The sequence below is a fragment of the Rhagoletis pomonella genome, unplaced genomic scaffold (assembly GCF_013731165.1).
Source record: "Rhagoletis pomonella isolate Grant_MI unplaced genomic scaffold, Rhpom_1.0 Rhpom_scaffold_00006, whole genome shotgun sequence".
NCBI lineage: Eukaryota > Metazoa > Arthropoda > Insecta > Diptera > Tephritidae > Rhagoletis > Rhagoletis pomonella.
Window position 1 is genome coordinate 37407670 of NW_023458560.1, and position 9851 is coordinate 37417520.

General features: G+C 34.7%; 1 pseudogene; it reads left to right on the forward strand.

Moving 5' to 3' along the window:
* The window catches only part of LOC118741891, a 6537-nt pseudogene extending 628 nt beyond the window's left edge, over window positions 1-5909 (forward strand).
* Window positions 5910-9851: the final 3942 nt, after the last annotated feature.

Sequence of the window (9851 nt, forward strand, 5' to 3'; positions counted from 1 at the left end):
GGTCCTTCTAACTTTATCAGCTTAAAAAATTACCTTTTCGTGCTAGTGAATCCAAAAAATGTGATTTTTTTTTAATTCTAAAGAAATTTCCTCTTGCATCTGGTACCCATATTTTTATTCTACATTGCATTGAATTTTTAAAATAATTTTTGGAATTAATCATATCTTTGAAATTACAAAATCCTTTAAAATAAATCCTGACGTCAGAAAGGAAAAATAAAAAGGCCAGTTTAAATAAAAAAGTAGGTTTCAAACCCATTTATTTATTATTTATTTTATGGTAGGAGAGCTTCTCAAACAATATACAAGCAATGTTTTCGATTTCAGTTGTTGAGAAGTAATGAATATCTAAATCCCGGGACTAATCCCGGGATCACGCGATTTTGATAACGACATCCCTAAAATCCCGGGATCAGAAAAAGCTGAAAAATTAACATCCCTAGTATGTACATACGCTTATATACATACATTAGACCGTACCACCTTAAAAGCAAACAAAAAACTTCGCCCTACACCCCTGAGCCTAAAGCAATTTTGCAAGGCAATTTTGAAAAAAAATGTTTTTGTTGGCCAAACCTTGCCTTTTTAAATTTTTTGGTGGAACCTACATTCGGAAATAATTTATTTATTTTTTTTTTTAGTAAAACTTAAATAATCAAAATACTTCCTTAGCAAAAGTTTATTAATACTTTTTGGTGAGCTTTAATTTACTGGCGTTAGGGTGATAAGAACTGAGGCCTGGTGGTTGAGAACTAGAACGGGGTACTCTAAGCCAATGAACTTTTAAAGAAAAAAAAAACATGGTCGAAGATATGACGCAAACTGTCAAAACCAGGGACGTGAACCGGATGAAAAATTTGTTTGGTTCGGTTCAGCGGTTCGAACCGTTTTTGCACTTTTGGATTGGTTCGTCAAAGCGGTTTTTTTGGACTTTGAACCGGGGTTTCGGTTCGGTTCAACGGTTCGAAAAACAAAAAAATTACGCCCAAGGTTAAGGGTCAAGTGTCTGTCAAATGAGATGGGTTGCCTTTACATTTGATATTGTCACATGGTAAACAAACATGATGGGTATTACCATGTTTACCAAAAAGAAAAAAAGTGGGTGCATTCATCTATTGAAAATTGGTTGAAACGAACCTTTCAATCTTTATAGAAAGTGGTTCGGTTTTCGGTTCGGATCAAACATTTGTGGAAAATTTCGGTTCGGTTAATGGTTCAGTTAATTAATAGAAAAGAGCGGTTTTCTGGTTCAAAACCGGTTCACGTCCCTGGTCAAAACCCGACCGTTTCGTTGAGCAAAAAAATCGAAATTGGCTTGCGAATATATTTTAGACTCGGGGCGTACTGCAAATATTTTTTCAGGGTCGAATGTTCATATCGACGGTGCTTTGGCAAAACCTCGTATCTCAAAACACTCTCTCTAATAATCAAAAAAAAAAAACTCTCCATTAATAACAGAAAATCATTTTTAATTAATTTTTTTACTGAATATTAAAGATTAAGCATTATATATCGAGCCCTAACCGCCAAAATAACGTAAGCGACATTTTTTTCAAAATTTTCTTTTTGATGCACAAATATTCCTAGAGCATCTAGATGCATCGTGGTATTTTAAGGCCTATTTTGAATTAGTTTTACGAGATACGAAGTAGTAGTGATTTCTATGATGCGAGGTTTTGCCAAAGTACCGTCGATATGCAGATAAGTATGTACATATTTATTCAAAATTTTTCTCCCCATAATATTTAGAACAAATTTTCTACTGGTGTCGCGACCTCTATCGTCGCACTAATGGCAAGCCATATATTTTGAATTTCTTCAAAGTAAGCGTTTATTCGATAACAAGTCCGGAAGACGTACAAGAGGTTCTCCAGAGTCAAACTTTAATAGCCAAAGGCATAATTTATGAATTGGTGCGTCCATTCTTGGGCGATGGTCTGTTAGTGAGCACAGGTAAAAGGGACACGAATTTTTTTCTGAATTCAACCAAGAGCAATAAAGTTTTTATTTTTTTTACAGGCGACCATTGGCACAGCAGACGCAAGCTACTCACGCCAGCTTTTCATTTTAATATTTTACAAAATTTTCTAGAAGTTTTTACGTAAGTTTTATCCAGCTTTAAGTTTATTTAGTTAACGTAATTTCGAATGAGTGCATTTTATTCAATTCGTAGGAACGAAAGCACCAAGCTGGTGAAATTATTGCAATCGAAGGATGAAATAGTGAATCTAAACGATGTCATACCGGAATTTACTTTAAATAATATTTGTGGTAAGTAGTTACACGACTGTTACGTGAGAGTTAGAAATAGTGGTATAACTAGGATCAAAAATCGAACTCTTAGTATAAAATGGAAGGGGGTTACTTTCCCATGAAGACGTTCTATCCACGACTTGTTAGTCTTTCAAGTCAAAGATTGTTGTTACAAATGTTTTTTGCTTATTTAGAGCGCTTTGCCACGCTGATGAAGAGCTATTTTGAAAATTTTAGGCATTTAGAAATCAAACACTACTTTTTTTAAGTTTTCAAGTGTTGGGTATCAAATAAATTTAAAAAATTTGGCTTTTGTATCTTATAAAGTACGTAAATTTCTTACTTCAAAAATTAGATGGCAACCCTATTTAAAAATACGCCGGGATGAATAGTACATACCTAGAGCGTATATGTACTCTGTATACATAAATATAAAAAATTAAATTAAATTTAAATAAATCAAATACAAATTTGTATTACAAAAACGTGGCAACCCTCATCGAAAATTTTTTCAGACTAAAGTTTTCAAAATACCTTTCTTCTGATATCCATATTGCAATGGTTTATTTAAATGTTGTAGAATAAAAATTAAGTGACAACCTTACACTAATATCCTAAGAGATAACACTTAGTTAATATATAGGCAAAGCATTGTTTAAGAGCCTTATTTTAGTAACCACATAATAATAACAATAGATTGGCGCTTACACATATGTTAGTGTTTGGCCGAGCTTCTCCTCCGACTTGTGGCGTGCGCCTTGATGTTGTCACACAAAGCGGAGGGACCTACAGTTTTACGCCGACTCCGAACGGCGATTGTATTTTTATGAGAAGCTGTTTTTCATGGCAAAAATACACTCGGAGGTTTGCCATTGCCTGCCGAGGGACGACCGCTGTTAAGAAAAAACCTTTTTCTATATTTTTGCGATGTTGCTTTGACCAGGGCTTGAACCCAGGTGCTGATGAGTGAAAGCGCACACTGCTTACCACTACACCACAGCGGCCGAGCATATACGATCCATATACATACCTTTATTTTCTAAACAAAAAAAATTCAAAATTGGTGGCAACCCTATTGAAAAACATTTCTGAATTGGGGACTTTGGAAATACCTTCCATTTGATATCCATATTAAGATATTTTATTTTGTTTGTAATACTTATTTAGATAAAATGCAAAACATTACAAAATTTCATCAAAATCATTAGAGCCGTTTCGGATCAACCTATATATGTATGTATATAAACGGATATATGTATGTGCATTAAGGTGGTCCTTAAATGTAGGAAGCAAAAAATTGTATATCAGATTTCCTAAGCCTCAACCTCTAGGTCGATTCTACTATTGTCGAAGATATTATATACAAATTTTGATCGCGTTCAGATTCCTCTATAGGATTCAAAGAATTAAAATTATTATTTTTTTTCATCTAATACCCAAAATCGATACAACTATAGTCGAAGATATCACATATACATTTTGTCCCAGATTAGAGTCGGTGGCGCACAAGGGTCAAAATTTAGATTACCCTATGAAGACGTCTTAACCGACTGAAATCGGGACCAAAATTTGTATGCGATATCTTTGACTATGGTAGTAGCGATTTTAAGTATGAGTTGGCAAAAATAAAAATAATTTTAATTTTTTGACAAAAATTTGTATGTGATATCTGAGATCGTGGTATTACCGATTGAAGGGGTGAGACCGAAAAAATCGCTCATTTGATTTTTAAGGACCACCCTAATGTACATATATATTTATATTCAAGATAAAATAATATTACAGAGAGAGGTATACGCGGTTGGGTAAGTGTCTCTCTTGCAAGAGCCGGACACTCACAGAGAAAACATTTGACAGTCTCCTTTGAACCTGAGAGCTTGCAATGTAACAGAACCTGTTATAAAGTATTCCTTTCTACATGCACACCCATGGGCCAGTGTCCTGTGCAAACAAGCCTGAGTTTGTAGATATCTTTCTTGTAGTGGGTATTCCAGAATATCTAGTTATTCTATATGGTTGTGTATAGCTCCTCATCTGCTTAGTTTTCGTGTGGGTAAACTTTCCGGAATTCTGCTTTGATTTTCCTAAGGCCGAAGCCACGTAATGAGCTGCAAAGCGGTGAGCAGCTTAAAATTAAAACATACGAACTACTATTGAAGTGGCGCCACCGCTTAGAAATAAAAGCCGCTCACCGCTCAGCTACTCATTGCGTGGTCTCGACCTATCAATTTACAGAAACCGCGCTTGGTGTCTCCTTGGACGACTTACCTGGCAGTAAAGAGTACCGTCACACCATACATAACCTGGAATTGAAGATGGTGAAACGTCTTTGCAATCCCCTTCTGTATTTTGAATTAATCTTCTACTTGTTTGAAGATTACAAAGGATTTTACAGAGATTTGAAGGTGGCACATGACTTCAGTGGCATGATTATCCAGAAGAAACGTGAAGAATATTGCAGCAAAGAACAACAACAAATACGTATAAAGGGCACTCAAAAATAATTTTCTTCTATCATCCAATCATTTAGCTACGAAACGGGCAAGCGTAAGCGTTACGCCATGTTGGACACACTCTTCAACGCCGAGTCAAAGGGCATTATCGACCATCAGGGCATTTGCGATGAAGTGAATACTTTTATGTTTGAGGGCTATGACACCACATCGACTTGTCTTATATTTGCTTTACTCAATTTGGCTACGTATCAAGATATACAAGAGAAATGTTATCGCGAGGTGGAAAAATGCGGTGCGTAGCGAGAGTTAATATGTACATAATAAAAGTAGCTTAAGTAAGGTTATATTCTGCTTGCAGACTTGCCAAATCTCAGCATTTTCGACTTCAATCAGTTGGAATATGTGGAGCGTGTTATAAAAGAGACACTGCGTTTGTATCCATCAGTACCGTTTATTTCGCGTCGCTGTATGCAACATTCAGAGCTTAACGGTTTGATCCTGCCCCCGGATACAGAGATTAATATACACATTTACGATATAATGCGCGATGAGCGACACTTTCCGGATCCTTTGAAATTTGATCCAGATCGATTTTTACCGCAAAATAGCATAGATCGTCACGCCTTTGCTTTTGTGCCATTCAGTGCGGGTTCAAGGAATTGCATTGGTTTGTACATATATCTATGACTGGAGCGATTACCATTGAAAAAATTTAGGTAACTGTTATTAATCCTTTTCCATCGCCCGCAGGTCAAAAATTTGCAATGCTAGAGATTAAGGCCATTTTGGTGGGTATTTTGAAGAATTTCCAGCTGTTACCTGCGACGCGCTTGCAAGACATACGCTTTGAAAATGGTTTGGTATTGAGAACAAAGGAGAATGTGTTGGTTAAAATGATTAAGAGAAGTAAATGAAAATTGGATGATTAAAAATAAAAGAGTGCTGCCGCAATGAAGTTTCTTATAATTTGTAGACGAGGACAGATATCTGATTATTAAGCACACTTAAATGGCATTTTTCAATAAAAGTTTTGTCAGTTTAAGCGCAGGCCAAAAAATTTCGCACATTGGCCGTTCGTTTGCAAAATTTCGCCAATTTACACCAATTGAAGACCGATTCCTCTGCACTTGGTTCTAACATTGTCCAGTCGAGTCGAAAAATCTTTTCTTCAGAGCAACATCATCCATATGTACGGTGACGTAAATATGTACATTAGACTGTGTCAAATAAAATGTTTTTTTTTTCTTTCGGTACCATACGAAAATTTCTTTGTCGGTTACAAAAAAGTAGTTATGGCGAAATTTCAGCCTTCTATCTTAATTTTTCAGTTAGTGCTCGCCAAAATACAAATTTTCAATGACAAAAAAAGATTTTCCCGCCACCTTTTTTTTATAAACAGTTAAATACAACAAGCACAAAAAACTTTGGTGTGGAGAATAAAATTCTCTACAAAGGTAATCTTTTACGAAACTTAAAAAACCAACTCCAACCATACTAATTTGGTTTAGATCCGATCATTGGATCATGAAGAAATTAACGGTACTTCTAAATTTTTACATGAGAATTGAAGTCGGTGGTGATTTTTGCTTAAAAATTACTTGTTATTGTAACAATTAAGTTGTACCGAGCCCTACAAAGGAATTTACATATACATATGTATCGCGTAAAGTTTATTATGAACTTATTGAAGAGTTCCAATACAAATTTTAAAAAAATTTCTTCATTATTTTTAACCGGCTTCAAAAAAGGAGGAGGTTATCTATTCGTCGGAATATTTTTTTTATGTACATATGTTACCGCAAAACCGATTTCGATAATTCTTTTTTTCATAGGTGGTCCCATCCTAATTTGGTTTAGATCCGATTATTAAATCATGAAGAAATTAACGGTAATCTTAAAGTTTTACATGAGAATTAAAGCCGGTTTTGTGTTTTGCGCCTCCCTTAGCCCGTACCTGCGTACGCTCATGCTAGAAGCTGCTCATAATTAAGACCAGATAAAACGATTGCAAGCCTCTCAACTTTTTGTGTTCCACCACAATCTGGGAGTAATTTTCCATTCCAATGCAATACTACGCTGTCAACGATCGAACTATTTTCTTTAATATCTGCTGCCATCGTTTTTCTTATTTTAATACGTCCTCTATGTACTAAGCTATGGCTAATATTAATTTTTGTAGGATCATGACCCAAACTTTTTACAGCAGCAACTAAAATATAAGTAGCATTTCTACTGGAGATATTTGATCTATCCAAAGCTGATGTTAATTCTGGAGTCATAATATTAATTTTGTGGCCATTTGACTTTTGGGGAAGTTCGTCCTCTAAATTAGATATTGTCCGTTTCGATGCTCTTGAATAGGAGCTAGATGATCTGCTGATTCCATCAAACGAAATAGACTGACATAAATGTGAAATTCGTAATAAGATAAAAATTATGTATTCAAACTGATACTAATTACCATTTTCACTATCGTAATTTTCTACTAGCTCTAGAAGGGATTAATCATCTTCTACATCATACGTGATACAGGTGTATGCTGATCTTTATTTTTCCGCGCTAATGAAAAAAGTTCTTCAGGAGATAACTCTTCAGATGAATTTTTTTAATCGAACATCAAATAGTTCATCAAATTTTTAAATAATATTCTTTACTTTTGATATGTGAAAATTTAAGTGTTTTCTTAATCGACTTTTGTCCAAATTTTTCCACTCTTTAAAGTGTGTCTCCATTTTGGTGATTGCATGTTGCTTTTTTATATGTAAGTGCAACATTTATAATGCTCCAAGTATCTTTAACTTCTTGTATAACCTCAGTAGCACATGAACGAATCTTTTGTTTTAAAATCTTGTATTGATACATAAAATAATTCAAAACGTCTCTGTTTTTTGGCAGTTTTCGTTGACTGAAATTATTATTTAAAGCACCCACTAGATATATGTACATATTTTGACCTATTTCATATTTCATTTAACTTTATTGGCTCTAAAACAAACGGAAGTGGTTTTTTAAATTTTCTAAAAGGTTACCTTTGTAGAGAATTGAATTATCTACAAACGCACACCAAGGCTTTTTTGTACTTGTTGTATTTAACTGTTTATAAAAAAAAAGTGGCGGAAAAATTTGTATTATTTTTTTTGTTTTTATTTTTTTGTAACGGACAACGAAATTTTCATATGGGACCGAACTTTCATTTTATTTGACACAGTCTGGGAAACAAATCACTAGTCCAGTTATTCAATCGCTTCACATGGGCAATTTTGCAAACTTAATTTCTCCAACCTGCCATATCACATCTTCCTGAATCTGCGCAACCACAACCAACCACAATTTTAGTAAGCAACCAAGCATTAGCCCTCTGGCTATTTACCGGCACTGCTACCGCAACAGCAGCCGTTCATTTCTCCGTCATGCCTCAACGTCTATGACCACAGCCAATAGTTCAACGCCACAAATGTTAGTCACTGTTGTGTCGCTTAACATAGAATTGGTTCTAGGCTCTTAATCAACAATAACCATTGAATACGTAACAAACGCAGCAACATTTACAGCATCAATAACAGAATCAACAGCAAGGTCAACCGCTGATACAGCAACATCATGTCTCAGCAATAACAACAACATTCTGGCGCATTTAATTATTTGTTTGTCATTGTTGTCATTACCAAACAAATTTTTAGTTATTCGCTCCTCGGAGGGGGAGTAAATGTCGGGTATAAATACCTTGTTCTTTTATACTTGTACAATTTTTATTTTTTCAATAGTTCTTAGATTTTATTAGAAGTTCTTAGTTAAAAGTTTTTAAAATCATTAAAATAAAAGTCTCCAAATTGAAAACATAAAATTTTCTATTGAACAATAAATAATTCAAAATTTTAAAAAATAAAATATCATCATGATATAGTAAACCTGCCTGTCACAAGGGAGAGGATTGCTTGGGCGATACAAAGCTTTAAGCCGTATAAAGCGGCGGGGTGGCGGGGGGGGTTCATATACATTCTCTGCTATAGGTTCATTCCTTATCTTTTTGGAATAAAATCTGAAGTGTCAAAATGCTAGAGCGTTAGAGCGTGAGCAAAATGCGCTCACTAAAAGAGAATAACAGGAAAAAGTAAAGGAACGCAAATAACCAAATTTTTAGTCCAAAGAATGGCAACAACAAAACTAACGTCAAATAAGAATAGAAATGTATGTACAAAACACATTCACACAAGCACGAGCACAACAAACACTTACTATATCAATTATTTTTTGCGTATTCTTTAAATTCCGTTAATTTAAATTCAGTTGAGTTTGACACTTTTCAAGATATTGCCTGCAAAAATTCTTGTAACTAAATCTGACTACTTCGGACTGAAGAGAGTCACTCTCACTGAGTGTTGCTCTCTCATTTTTGCTGTCATTTTCGAGTTAAGGAACGCTTTTTGGACTAAATCTGACTACTTCGGACTTTTTCTGACTATTTCTGGGAGATAAGGAACGCAACTTTAATAGATGCTAGCTAAATATAAACTACATACTTATTTTTCAACAAAAAACCTTACTCGATAGTAAATTTCCAATATTTTAAACGTATTATGAATAGGAACTTATACAAAACTGACAAAGTGGCAACCATCTATAGAAGGAAGAAATCAGCTGACACGGAAAAATCTAAATTCCGCAGAGTTGAGTTTTCATTTACATGGCGCTCTGGTAAGACAGATCGTGTCAGATGACTCGGGTTTACGTACCGGTAAGTTTACGTTCTTGACTAATTTCACCTTAACGCAGAAAGTGAAATGTGTACCGGTTCGGGGAAAATAAAACTCATGATAAGGCTGATTATAAACTAATAGGCGTCTTCATCAAAAGTGATAAACTTGATGAAGTGATAAATTTATCATTTTGATAAATGAACTGTTACTACGTTTATGCGTATGTTAATTCACGAATTCATTTCATGAATTTGGTTTGAAATTCGCTACATAAACACCATTTCATGAGATCAATTATACACAAAAGTTAACCATGAATTCGGCATCATTTCATACAATCGTGAAGTGCAAGTCCGGCAACGCCACGTTTCACAACAGCTGTTTACTAGTGTTATGATCAGGGTTGCCACTTTGGTAAATTGTTACCAAAATTGGTAGAAAAAAT